The sequence below is a fragment of the Cylas formicarius genome, unplaced genomic scaffold (genome assembly GCF_029955315.1).
Source record: "Cylas formicarius isolate icCylForm1 unplaced genomic scaffold, icCylForm1.1 PGA_scaffold_12__32_contigs__length_19106922, whole genome shotgun sequence".
Lineage (NCBI taxonomy): Eukaryota > Metazoa > Arthropoda > Insecta > Coleoptera > Brentidae > Cylas > Cylas formicarius.
The window spans coordinates 18,326,588-18,341,331 of record NW_026844225.1 but is presented as its reverse complement, the minus strand read 5'-3'; the positions used below and the strand labels follow the sequence as shown (position 1 = coordinate 18,341,331).

The window sequence follows — 14,744 nt, the reverse complement described above, 5'->3', positions numbered from 1 at the left end:
GGACATGGGGCACCCACACATCGAGCTTCGAGGTTAAGCCCATGCCTTTCAAATGGCCATAAACAGTCGAATTCGACAAATTTAATCTCTCACCGATCTCTCGTGTGGTTATTCGCCGATTTGCATCAACTAATGCCTTTATCGCATCTTTGTCAGCTTCGACCGGCCCTCCAGACCGTGGTGCATCTTCGACATCAAAATTGCCGGAAATTTTGCAAACCAGTTCTGGCACTGGCGTACTGTTAACACGCCTTCTCCATACACATCCGTCAATTTTTTTCTCGCTTGGACAGCATTTTTACCTTTTCTGAAGTAAAAATGTAAAATATCACGAAAATGCTGCTTATTGCTCTCCATATTTAAAAGGGCACCAACCAAAAACTACTGCGTAGAATTAATAGAACTTTTTCAAACACAAGCCTTGCAATATCAGCTCTCAAGACATATAATGGTTATGCGGCTTAAGTGTGAAGTTGATTTCGAAAAAACGTAATTAAGTCCTCTGACGGGAAAAAACGAAATGACTTTCCGAACAACCTTATAGTTTTGGTTTTAAAAAATCCCAGAACAGAAGACATTTTCGATTTACAGAATAGTATGAAATCGAATTTCAAAACAAAGTTAGTTAGTTAGTTAATAATAAATACTTAACGTTACAATGTTGGGTGTAGATAACTATACACCACATACATGGTTTATTGGTCAGCATATACAAGATGTTTCAGAAGACATTCGGCAAAAAACGAATTTTTTACAATTTACAATTTGCAATTTTTACAATCCAGGGCCGTTCCAGAGGTAACCAAACGAATAATATCCTCAAAAAAATGTACGCCACTGACTTATCTGTAATTTTTGTTATTTACTTGGAATAAGGGCCTAAAGGTACAAGGAATATTTTTTTGGAGCCTTTGATCACAATAGAATATGAACAAAAATAAATAACAATATAAAAAGAGCTATTTTTGACACTAAGCATTTCCGCACCTGCTATTATACGAAAATTGTTTCTTTTTTTAAGCATGTATGAACAGGACATTTCTGTAATTCAAACACGCCTTTTGCATTTAATTGTCCGGCCTAAAGATATTGTACTGTAATAACATGTCGGCAAGTGTCCGATATGTTATATAAAAAAAGCGCCTGTCCACCCCTAACTAAATTACAGAAAAAGAGGGCCCTAAAGAGAATTTTTAAGCTAAAAGGCGGGGAGTTACCGAAAGGCTATCACGCCTAGACGTGGACGCTCGAACCCGGCAATATGTTAGTGTCCATAAATCATGGTTTAGGATGACTAACAGCCTCCGAAGACGTCTACTAAACCCCCTTTGGCTTCCGCGCCCTCCTTTTCAGAAATATGATGTAATTTATATGAAAATGCATCGGAATCTTTGTCATTTGGAGATACGAATGAAAAATTTGCAAGAGAAAATCTCCTATGTGTATATAGGGAGTAGCTTTAATCATTGCAAGATTCCTTCGAATCTCGCATCGCTCGGGGATGATTTTGCGAACGGGTACGCAAAATGCGGTAAGTACCAGATGCCCGAAATGGCATTTTCTTTTTCGGGCGCGTCGTCGCTTGTCTTCTATGGACAATTCTCGATGCCATAGTGCCGTATAATCAACTCCCAAACCGCAACTTAGGTTCCCCGTCGACCAATTACATTCAGCTCGCGCCGTATAATTTTGAATCATAAATTAAATTGAAGTCTCGAGTCAATATTTTCGCGACCAACAATAATACAATTGAATATATGACAATTATTTTTTTCGGAGTTGTAGTATTACGAGCGTAACGATTTCGTTATACGGCCGAATTGTAATCAAAGCGGCGTTCAATTAGTGAGCGAATAAACCGATACGCAGATATTAAGAAACCATTTAACCTGCTACGGGTACTGTGTTTGTCGGAGGGCGGCAGCAACAGGGCGGAGGGATGGATGCATCGGGCACCACCGCTGTCTATTCCTCAACTCCTTCGTTTCTCATGCACGTTCACGACCACCGAGGGACCCTATCTGACACTATTTCCGATTTATTGCGGCATCCTCGGTATTTATGAATACTCGCGCGGAATGGCAAAGATGTTCACATATGTTCAACAGACGTACAGTTAAAAGTTGTGGAGAATTTTTCGTGCTCTCCTTTGGTTAGTTTGGGGTTCGCGATAGCTCGAAGTATTTCGTAAAAACGACTATATCGTCGAATTTTGTTCGAGTTTACCCACCAAATTCAAATGCTGCGCTAGAATTCTATAAAATTGAATTAAAAATTTTAAAAATATATATGGTTATATGGTTTATTTTGTAGGGAATATTTTAATAGATATTTCGGTAAGGCGGTCATCAAATATTGTGAAATTGATAAGCGTCCCTGTGGTTTTGCAATACAACTATTCAAAATAAGTAGGTGCCTTACGGGTAATTAAAGAAGAAACCTAATAAAGGTTTTCAAAAAAATCTTCTTCTTCTTTGATGTTAAATTGAAAAAATTATTTACTTAATTTAAGATATAGGGAAAGAATAACGGCGAAGCTATATCAAGACGCAATTTGCGACGGTTTCCTCGTAAAACTTATTTTTGGCGTTAGACATTTCCTTAAGTGTCCGATAAGTGAGGCATTTATTTTACGTTTATCTTGGGTCAAAGTGAGAATGAAAACCACATAAACATAGTTTCCAAATTACTCTGATTTTAAAGATATGGGAAAAAAAAATTGTCGCCGAAAGCCTTCAAAACAAACAGCACCTGTGACACGGAAGTAACGGCAACGTCCAAGAAATATCTACAACTCGTACGTGTTTCGAACAGGCCAAAGGCAGAGTGAAAATAAAAAATGGAGCGGACTTTTCGGCAAGTCACGGGCTAAATAATCGAAAAATTCGATTTTCGACGGAAGCACACACAAAAAAAGTGAAGATGTAATATTCATGAAGGGACGGGAATAAAAGATTTCATTTCATGGGTATTTAAAATATAAAGGGAACCCTAAAAACAAGACCACTTTCGTTCTTACCTGGCTTTCAATTACAAACGCACCGAAATATCGTCGGTTTTGTTTAACGGCGAACCAGTTAAGGGAAATAGTGCTAAACAAAATGACAAAATGCACAAGTGAGCGTAAGCCTTCGAGGAGCGTCATAAAAGAAAACACCTCTTAGGCGTCCCGCGGCAGTCGTTTGCCATCTTTACTTTGTACAAGTTGTAAACCCGTAATGCTCCCATTAAGCCGTTAATGTCGTTAAAACGTTGTTAAAACTACATAATTACCCGCCAAGGTGCTACCATCCGGATGTATAATGTACGTCTTCTTAGATTTGAGATTAGCCGAAATGTTGTTTGGACGTTGGAGTCGTTCCCGCAGAGAATAAAACTTTCATCATCAGTTTTCTAAAATTAACAATACGATAATTCAAAACTAAGTATGAGGAGACTCCGCGGTAAGAGATCCATCACGTCCACTACCGTGCACCCCTCAGCTACGGATTAGTAGCCTGCAAAAGTGTATATAACTCTGGTAGTTAACAAGAAATTCCACTCAGCGTTCCTTTCTAAGCGGTGCCAAGCACTCGAGAAATAGTGCGTTGTCTACGGATTACGTTATTATATACCGACCCCTATCGCAAATCCTTTAAATTATTGTTATGAAATTTACAAGAGGACAGAAATAAAAACTTCTTGTAGATCAGTAGCATACCTTAGGCGTCGATCATTTTTTCTTGTCAAATTATAATAATAATATTATGTTTTTGCTTTTTTATAATATTTTAATCGAATTTTCTGTCAATTTTTTTTATTTTTAGTTGGATCGCAGAAAATGGGTCAGAGTAATAGTAAATATATTCGAGCAAAAGTATTGTTCCTTATATAGTAACCAACAGTTCATAGTTTGTCAATGATCACTTGAGGCACTTATTTGATTTAATACTGTTGAAATTCACGCTTTTAATAATTTTCTTTTAAAAATTATCTTATCGACCGTGAGCAGGAAAATTCTTTTCGACGCCTCTATTATCATCTTGTCTGCATCACTTTTATGCAGGTAATACTCAGATGTATCTTTCATTTCGATAAGGCGAGTCAGGCAGTTTCTACGTTAAACTACGACCTTTATAACCTCTCGGTGCTTTCTGAAAACCATTAAGCTCAATGCTGACAAAACTACGGCAATAGATGTCGGATACTAGCATTCCTGGAAAGTTGAACTCAACTACGCCTGTATCTATAAATTTCTTATAAAATGTGTATTTATTTAATTGTTATTCTTACTTTCGTTATTATTATCTATCCCATCTCTTTAACCACTTTCCGAAACTCTTAGGTTATTAGTGTGGATTCCGTTTACAATCATGACCTAATATGTGAGAATCTACGCTTCAAATAATATGATCAAAAAACGGAACCCCAAACGATTTCGCACGAACTCGCCCTCAAGTCGTTCAAATACCAAAAAGGGTGTGTATGTATGCGCATCTCAGGCATTTACGGTAGCGATGCGAGTTAAATAAAAAAAATAAAAACAATAGATAGCCCGAAGATCTCTTTATCTGAAAGATGCCCATCTGGAACTGACCATCAACGTGTAAATGCCTCCATTATCGGGGGCGTAAGCTCTCGACTTACGATGTCATTTCAATTTCCAATCGTAATACCCTTCAGACCTTTGGCCGCGATGCCAAAGAAAATCGGGTTTTATGGTTAACTTTAAACCAGTCGTTAGATCTTTGATATTTTTTTTTTTCGGGATATTTTATTATTTTTTTATCGCAGATCGCCGTAATTCCGTCGGGCCGTTAAATTATTTGGTTCGTTGCGTATAAAAAAATAATACGAATTATACCAACGGCGCAATAAACGGTCGGAGAGAATCCTTTTCCGAGTCGTAAAGCGGTTCGTATATAATAAAAACCATATTCCTTAAAGTGTAATAACACGACACCTACATGTAAATGTAACAACGCAATAATAAAACAAAACGTTAACGAGCCCTCTTCATTTAAATAATATTGTGCATACTTATCCGGTGAGTTCACTTATTTTACATTAGCATTATTCCGGCTGGACAATAATTCGCGACCGATTCTTATAATAAGTGTGGGGAAGGGTGGGGAACGAAAAAGACGTGCGACAGGGTGGTGCTGCTAATAAATGATAATTCCCAATGGTCCGGATGACGCGGCTGGATGGATTATCATGTAGACTCCAGTTGATAGAGATAGTTAAGAAAATAATGGGTACTAAGACAGTACTAATCCAAGAAGAAACAAGAAGATGTCCGAGACCCGATCGTGATTGTGTGGATCTTGCAGCCTAATTTGTTGCCGAGAAACGAAAACAAAAAAGAGATCGGGCGTACTTTACATCGTAATATTTTCATCTGCGGAAACCGAAAAATATAGAGTTCCCGTCCGTCGGCGATGTGGGAAGATAACTTTGATTAGTTTGCTCCGTCCCGAGATGTGATCAGGTGGGTTTCAGAATGCTATAATAAGGAAGGAGTTTGTTAACACGCAACAGCGACGACTCGTGAAATTTAAAAAGTTTACGCGGCCGGAATCCGAATTTTTGGTCATAGATAAAGAGCAGTGTAATAGTCGTGTTACACCCTAACGGGATTAATTACGGGTCAGAGTAAAATCGAAATCCTTCAAAAATTTTGTATTCAACTGAGATCAGCAAAACACTCCACAATGTTCGGACATTATCAATTCGAACATTATAGTCCACAATTATGCAGGGCTCTCGTGCAATAAAACCTACACTTTTCTAACAGCACCTAAACATCATTCACTTTCAATGTGGTATAGGATTAATTAAGGATCAGAGTACAATGTAGATCTTTCTAAATATTGTATTCAACTGAACTTCTGGGATAATTAATAAGTATACGGTGTCCTCCAGTTCGCACTTTATGAATTTGAACGTTATAGCCAACATCTTCGTTATCAGATATTCATGGTTTCCATACAACATTTGTTTTCCAATTTTTACTACATTTACAATGCATTTCGGTGACTATTCGCCATCTTAAGGTCTTTTCTAACATCATTATATGTATTGCATGCTTCTTTTCAATATATTCATACCATGCGCTACGCTGATAATCTCAAAATATTTAACCGCATTGACTCTGCCGCTAATTGTGGATCCCTCCAAGACAGTAGGTTCAGTGGCTAATAGACTGAGTCTCAACACTACTAAATGTAATGCTGTTTCTTACTCTCGGTCAAAAGATCCGCTTCATTTTAATTACTCTAACGTATCCACCTGGAACAGAGTTAAGACGTCTTGGAGTTGTGATGCCACGTTTATCCCTTATATTGGCCAACACCTCTAGAACTTTGGGTTTTGTGTTACGAAACTGTAAACATTTCCGTAATTTATTGGATTTTGCTTCAATGACATAAATGATATAACTGCCACTATCAATCTATTACCCTCGACGGCGTCTTCAGCATGACCACTAGGTTTGGAGAGTTGCCTTTCACTGTACGTCCTGACTTACCAGCCACTATGGTTTGTCCATAAACTCGTCAACTCCAATACTGATTGCTCATTTCTCCTAGAACAGCTATCGTTCAGAGTCCCATACACACAATTTGCTCCAATTGCAATCGTATCTGGCATCTTTTCGACATTTTTGGTGACAGTATTCCATCTCTGTTATTACATATTATCCATCTAGTTTCTCGCTCATTTTTTTTAGCAGTATCAAAGGCCTAATCCCGATTCCAACGAGAAATCAAAAGAATTTAGCCGAGCACTTTCTTTAAGAAATGTGCGGTGTTTGCTAACTCAATCTTATAAACTTCACACATAATGGGCACTTTTCTAGGTTCACCTCAATACCATCCATCCATCTAGTGGGCCCCTTTAGCTTTAGTTTGTGTTTTTGGTTTATTATTATTAGTTCTTTTCTTCCGTATACTTTTCATTTTTTAAGCATTCCATATATAAAATTTATTCTAGTTTAGTTTTATATTTGCTTATTTAACTTGATTTCTTTTATTTTTCTTATTTAACTTGAGGTAAACAAATATTTATCGTACGCCTCTGAATGCAGCCGTCAAAAAGTGTTTATTACTCTCTCGGTGTTTCGAACCGAGTATAACCTTGTACAAATTTTCGTAAACAACGACGAAATTCAGGCGTAGAGCACGGCAATGGTAATGACGATTTGCTTAAAAACGTTAAAAAATAACAAACCGTAATTGTTGCCTTTAAACTCGAATGTCGCAAATGTTGTTGCGGTATATGGTCCATTTCTCTCTCGGCTTCTGTAAAATAATCGTTTTCTTCCCACAATAAATAATCTCTGCTATGCTCATTCAGCATGACCTCGAAGAGTCATTGCGGTTGTCAACGACTTGTGACTTCAGTACAGTACTTTCGCTCGCACTCTCTCACTCTCTCGTCCTCTCTGTCTTTCCTATTAGACCTTTTTATTTCATAATAAATGGAAAATTACAGAAAAACCCTTGATCGACTTCGGTGCCATAATGGCACGTATACGCGAAACGATCGCAATGTTTAAGTTAATCTGCAACGGTTGTGAGATTAGGGTCAATTCGAGTTGATTCAATAAATTCACCTCTGGTGCGGCGGGGACGACCTTTTGGTCCCTCGGTCATCTTCTTGTTTACATAATGACATCGTTTAGACGGGCAGTGCAGTGGCCGGCGTCCCTTTTATTTCTCAATATAAGGAGTCCCGCCGCTCTAATACCGATCGATTCTTTCTTTAAAAGCGCGCCTTCTGGTGTAGGCACGATCTTTCCGGTTTCGAAATTATTTACGACATTGAATTAAGAGGATTATTTAAAATTGTACCGTCCGTTGCCGCACGCAGTGGTTGCGAATTATTTCCAAAACATCGGACCACAAAGACGAATTCACTTTTAACGAATGACGGTGGTACTATTCAAATAGCAATCAAGCACCGTGATATCGTCGTAGGAAGAGCATGAAAAACTTAAGTACGCCTGTGGGCCCGATATAAACACGCAAGGGATAATAATAAAGTTAGAGGCAATAAGTCGTTTCATATGGTGTCGGCTTAAGGTTTTAATGTTTGGTGCCAGATTGTACACGAAACTAATATAAATCGAACCTGACCTACCAAAACGTGAGCACGTATTTCATAATTCCCAATTTTTGTTAAACGACACTCGCAAAAGTAAAAAAAAAAAGTGAGTACAATTTAGCTGATCTAACATACTCTTTATAGGAGTATATCTATCACAGTTCAGGACGATTCTCATAACCCTATTTTGTTGTAACTGTAATTTATTTAAATCTTCTTTTGTACAAGATATGAGCAATGAACAAACATATGAAAAATGAGGCAAAATTATACTACCGCGATACACGGTTAAAAAACCCTATTTTCTTACCAATAGATATTCAACATAATTACCAAAGCATAATTGTGGATCCAAGATCACCCCTAAATATTTAATTTCGGAAACAACCTCAATTTTATTACCCTGTATATCCACAGAATACCCCGACTTATAAAATTTTTGACAATTAACCTTAGAACCGATAACCGTGCACTTGGTTTTGGAGCTATTTAATTTCAGTTTATTTTGACACAGCCATTCGTAGAAATACTGCATTTCGGTGTTCAGTTTGGAAGCTATTTCTTTGCAATCGTTTCGAGAGACTGAAATAAGCGTGTCATCAGCAAATAAGTTAACAAAGGAGTTTTTTAAAACCTGATACATATCATTTATATAAATAATAAATAATCTGAGGTTCATCTTTTTCGCTTTTTGCCAAAGCCGCACGGTATGCTGCAAACACCTGGAGAGTAATTTGATCCTTCACCAATCGTAGTTGTTGCGAGATTTTGTGACAACCTAATTTTTTAAATAAACTAAAATTAAAACACGGCAATACTAGTTTTAAGTCTTCCTCCTGCCTCAGTTATTTATAAATCAAACTTGCTTAAGAGTTTCCAATTGAGAAAGTGATATAAGAATAATTATAACAATATTAATTTTGCAACAAAGTAATACAGAAAGGATCACAAAATTTAGCCTTTTGGTTGCAAAAAATAAATTGAAAACAATTACAAAAAGTCCAAGTTCAAGAAACAAAAAATGAAAAATTTCTATGGAGCTAAGGAAAAACAAAAAAAAAACTAATAAAAACCATGCGGTGGAGGCGAAATATGGCCACGAAATCTCAAGTTCAGCGTATACATATCAGTATCAAAGCTACTTTTATTATAAAGGTACTGCGGACACTTGTTGAATATGAAAAGGAGTAACTGAACGTAATTTACGCCTAGTGCCTAGTGAATTAAAAGCTAGGAATCAATCAACCTTGTCTGTTTGGATATAACATTTGCCATATGCACTCGTTCGAAGTGTTTTCGGAGCGCGAGCATTGAAGATGCCAAGTGAGATTTTGGCGAAACGTCTGCAGGATTCCAGTCGGATGCAAGATTTGCAGGATTCCAGTCGGATGCAGGATTCCAGTCGGAGTTCAACGAGCGAACGGATGATATCCCGGAATATAGTGTCATCACATTTTTCCATCCGTGAATCAATACGTGAGAATATATATATATATATATATATATATATATATATATATATATATATATATATATATATATATATATATATATATATAAACTGTTTTTTCTTCATTCATTCATTCACCGCAACTCAAGTATTTAGTATCTTCGTAAAGGAAAACTTGGTCGTCCGCAAAACCAAGAATGGTCCCTGACGTGTTTACATGGTCCAAATTATTTACGTAATGAATGAATATTATTCGTCCTTAAACAAATCCCTGGGGGACACCATAGGATTTTTTTAACTAATTGTTATTGTTAATTGTTGCTTTCTGTATTATTTCTGTAAGATAACTTTTGAAACTGTGTCAAGGGCCTTGGAAAGATCGGGAAACGCTGCAAGAACTTTTTTATTGTTTTCCAGTGAGCTGTAAATTTGTGAAGTTAGTGTTGTAAGTTAATATATTCCAATATATTATACATTATAATATATTGCGCTGTATGGAGGGTGATATGATAATACCTTTTTGTATGAACGGTTTTCTATAGAAGAAATGTTTTAAAATTAAAAACAAGGATAAATTAAGAAGTGTACCTACAAGCAGCTTCACAGCCTGCGAAAATTTCTTGGAAAATTTGAAAAGTGTTGCTATTATACAAATTAAGTGTGTAGTATGTGAATATACATTATTTCCACCTAATTTTTTATAAACTGTTATGGGTAATGCGAGTGCCAGAGTTGGGATGTGGCAAAACGACGCGACGGTGGCATAAAATGGTCAGTTTCAGCCCCAACATTATTATATTTAAATCGGGCCTACTCATCGCGCTGGGCTCAATTTCGCGTGGACGAATTAAGAAAATTACTACGTGGATATCAGATTCTCGATTAGCGTTCCTTTTTTTGTTGTTATTATTATTGTTGTTGGGCCCATTAAAATAATCCACTTAATTATACACTCGCGGACGAAATTATCGATTATTTTTTGTTATCACTATTACTTGAAAATAATTTTAAATTCCGCCAGTTGAATTTTTGAAAATTTTGGAAAACAAAACATTTTTTTTTGTGTTTGTATTGATGAAACACGAACACGAAAATGTAACGAAAAGTGTCGGCGTTAAAAATTTTGAATAAACCCATTCAATATCTGGAGACATTGAATTCGATAAGGGCGATAACCAAATTGCACTGCACACTCACGATATTTTGGGGGATGCCAGGCTAACGCACCCATGTTTCCCGATTAGTGTTATGCGTCCAATTATGTCCAATTACGAAGGTAAATTGCATCTTCAACTGGCACTCCACTAATCCCCAAGAAGTTATAAAAGAACACCAACGACCGACCTGAATACGACGGGGAAACTTATACACGGAAGTGTCTTTTTGCCATAGGCGCACCTCAAAACCAACGCCAATGAAACCGCCGAAGAGAACGACATTCGGTGTGTTTCCACGTAACGTAGGGCAAGGAGGCCCACTTCAAAAATTATCATTTAACATATTTTGGTTATTTGTACATTTTCAGTCTTTCGCGTAATACCAAGGGTAAAATGGACCGCTTAAAAGTTCTAAAAAAACAATTTTTTTAATCGACAGAAAAATACTTACTAATCAGTTAAAAAATTGGGTAAATTTAGTTAAAGTGAGTCAAAAATAAATCGACTTGATGGTTATAAGCCACAAAAAATAATAAAAAGCTATAAGCCTAAAGCAATAAACGACGAACATGGCGTAATAATTATTCCAAACAAATTCACCATTTTCAAACCCATATTTTTGTTATATAGCGTTTTATTGATTTTTCACGGCATAAATCGAATCATAAACAAATTGTAAACTAGTTGGTGCCGCGTACGTTTCGCTCAATGCACCGCACTGGAGTGATTATGACGTCTCCAGGCCCAAGGGGTCCAGAAAGGTCGTTTTCTTAGGTTATATGGGCCAGTAATGGTTCCCGAGATGTGCCGTAAACGTAGCAGACTTTTAGATACTGACCCGCGAATGCAATCAAATGTTGAATCATTTATCAGCATCAGCCCGAGACCGTTTCGGTGCATCCTTGCTGATCACAAGTCGTCCTAAAATTAAACTACTCGCCCATACATATTTAACCTATAGAAAAAAATGTCATTAAATATATAGGGTGTTTGGCGAAGAGTTGGCCAATCTTGGTGGGCTTATAGATAGGTTCATTTTGTGCCCCAAACAGATTTTCAAGATTTCCAAAAACACACAACTTCTAGAGGTCAGTTTTGTGTGTGGTTCTGGTCAGTGATTTATCTTGTATCAATAATAAAGCCGTAATTATATATATATATATATATATATATATATATATATATATATATATATATATATATATATATATATATATATATATATATAGAAACTAGAAGACGCAGACTATAAATTAAAAAAAAAAAAACTGAATAGATTTGAATTTTTTTAGTGAAGTCAAAAATTTTGATTTAAAGAAAAATATATTCTCAGATTCCTGATCATTGTTAAAGCGTATCTCAATTTTGAATTTAATTGTGCATCTTTTGAAGAAATCCGATTAGAAAATATTGGTGCCAAGAATTTGTATTTGTTTTATTACATAAAAAACCTTAACTAGCTACCAACCAAAACGGAATGACACTTCTAATCCGGAACAATTTTGTTTTGTTTTGTTTTAAAAATTTAAAACGGCTCTGTGTTGGTCGGCAAGGCGGTGAAGCGGTGAACTTGTCTTTATTAAGAACTTAAAGAGCCAAAATTATTCACGAATAGTCCTCGAACCTCTGCAAAACGGCTCTGGCGTTTAATGTTGCTGTTGAAGCGCGCTGAAACCGTTCATCAAATTTTCCTCGTTTATGGTTTTTATTTTTAGGTTACCAACCTATAACGAACAGTTGCGCTATTTATTAGAAATCAATTACTTTTTTGCGTATCGATATGCGGAACCGCTATCTATTGTGACGTCAAAACAACAATATTTCGATTAATATAACATTAAGACAAAACAAAAATGGCGGCACTAGTGATCGGGCACTTTCAGCGCGGAAGCGCAAAACGCGTTCGATATTAAAGACGATGCGCGAGTGCCGATTTTTTATTTCAAAATTACCATGAAAAATCCTATTATTATTTTCAAAGTAATAATTCCGAATACATCAACTGAGGCGATGCGGTTCCTCTACCTTATGGATAATAAGAAGGAAGAATCGCACAAAGAAGATAATGAAAGAGTGGCTACAAGTCTGAACAATCGCGTTCTTTCTTATTTCAATGGTTAAACATTCCGAGGCAGCGGACCCAACAGACTCTATCGAATTCCGACAAATTTCTGCTACATTAAGCGTAATATTAGAGACATTAGAGACGATGCCCCTTGTAGTAATTTATGCCAATCCTCGTCGTTGCGCCGCGACGATCGAATCAAAATGCCGATGATGAGAATTACTCGAATCGACATCGACAAAGAACGCCCCACGTTGACCGTGGTTTTTCTTTTTTTAATTTACCTTTCAACGACATAAGCTGACAACAGATCGGCAGAAACTATCGTGAATTATATATGAGACTGAGCTACCAAGGAATTAAAACCCATTAGGTATTAAAAGCAAGTTTTAAAAAAAGTTTCACCTACTCAATGTATCGCCCTCTTCGGTATAAGACGTTCAAAATCAGAAGATTAAAGAAATATTTATTGTTCGTTGGATTCGATTTGTTTGACTAACGTTTATATTTTTTTATAATGTATAATTTAATTATAGTGAAGTTATTAAGTAGTTAACAAATTAAATAAATCAAAATGTCCTAGTCCAAGGGGCTGGACATTGGTCTTAGTTGCCTCTAATTACCCTGTTTTTTGCATATTACATATTATTCGATAGTATAATTTTGGCTTAATATTGCACTAATATTGTTTATAAATGAAAAAATAAATATTATTATTATTGTTATCGTTGTCCTATCTTTTTAACTGCCGAAATACGTCGGTATGTTTTAGAGTGATAGATTGACCCTCACGGCAAGATACATGGCCTGCGGTTACGTGTCCAGAGACCTAAGTATACCCTTGGTATCTATTTCTGCATTGATTGGTATGTTTTCTCGAAGATACCCAGTTTTGATAAATTCCGTTTCTTAGGTACCAGTCCCATGGCAGAAATAACAAGCGCTATAACTTCAATGGCAATGTAGTCCTTTGATTTCTCTACAGAGCAGCAAATATTTATCTATTTGTGCACATGCACTATGAAAGCTGTTTTGTCCTTCTTGTTCACTTGTTATGTCCAGCAAGTTATACTCCACAGTTCGGTATGTAAGTCATGATTTATCCCAGTATATTTTGACACCAACATTCTTTACCAATGGTGGGGGGTTCAATTTATAGTAGGGAGCTTGGCGATCGTTATCGACATTATGCACTTTAAGGAGTTCTTGGTACACTATGACGGGTACTTTATTATTTTTTTCTAAGTAATTTTGTCCACTGTCTCATTTTGAAGATCGTTTCGGAACTTTCCGTGAAGTTCCATAACTAGAAGCTCTGTTCGTTATTGCTGTATTTATAAAAATACTTTATAAGCGTCATTATTTTTTGCACACACACAACTGCCTCCTGTCGTAGGAGTGTTACTCGGTATTTAGAAGATTGGAGGTGGTGCGTTCTGTGGGTCGTCATTTTCTTTTCACATCTGTCTAATTATAACCTCCAGTTCCGTATGGGACCACCTAGCAACTAGCAACGAGTATAACAGAGTTCGAGTTATTAGTAAAATTAGTCGGAGCACTAGGAGCACTATTCATTACAGTTTCTTTTGTAAATTTTCAAAATAAAAACGGCATACCAGCAGAAAAAGGAATGCCTTATATAATATTACTACTTCAAATTTTATCTATGGTCTTGAAATATATTTCGATGAATACACCTATTACTTTGTGTAATTGTAATTTTTGAGATATTTTACATTAATTACTAAGTCAAAAGTTAAAAGTGACAATTAATAAATAATTGAACTTAATAACAAAAATTAGGTATACTCCATTAAATTGAAATGCAGAATAAAGGCAACTTAAATATCTAGAAATAATCTTGTTATCTGTTTTATTTTTTCCTTTTTAGTCAAAATATATAAAACATAGTATAATTTAATACACTCAAAAAAACTCATGTGATATTGTGATACAAATGTTATCAAAAATTAAACAACTGAACAAA

The 14,744-nt window shown here is 36.1% G+C and overlaps 1 protein-coding gene across 2 annotated transcripts in view; it reads left to right on the top strand.

Annotated features, from left to right (window-relative positions):
- Positions 1 to 14,744, top strand: part of LOC132708587 (protein trachealess) — a 110,027-nt gene that overhangs the window by 45,412 nt on the left and 49,871 nt on the right. Inside the window, exon 1 of one of the 2 annotated variants that reach the window (XM_060680986.1) lies at positions 5,435 to 5,470. The exons of the other annotated variant lie outside the window; for it this stretch is intronic. The gene's annotated coding sequence lies outside the window, so the exon portion shown is untranslated. Of the gene's footprint in view, positions 1 to 5,434; positions 5,471 to 14,744 lie in introns of those variants that run through there. 2 annotated transcript variants of the gene reach the window in all.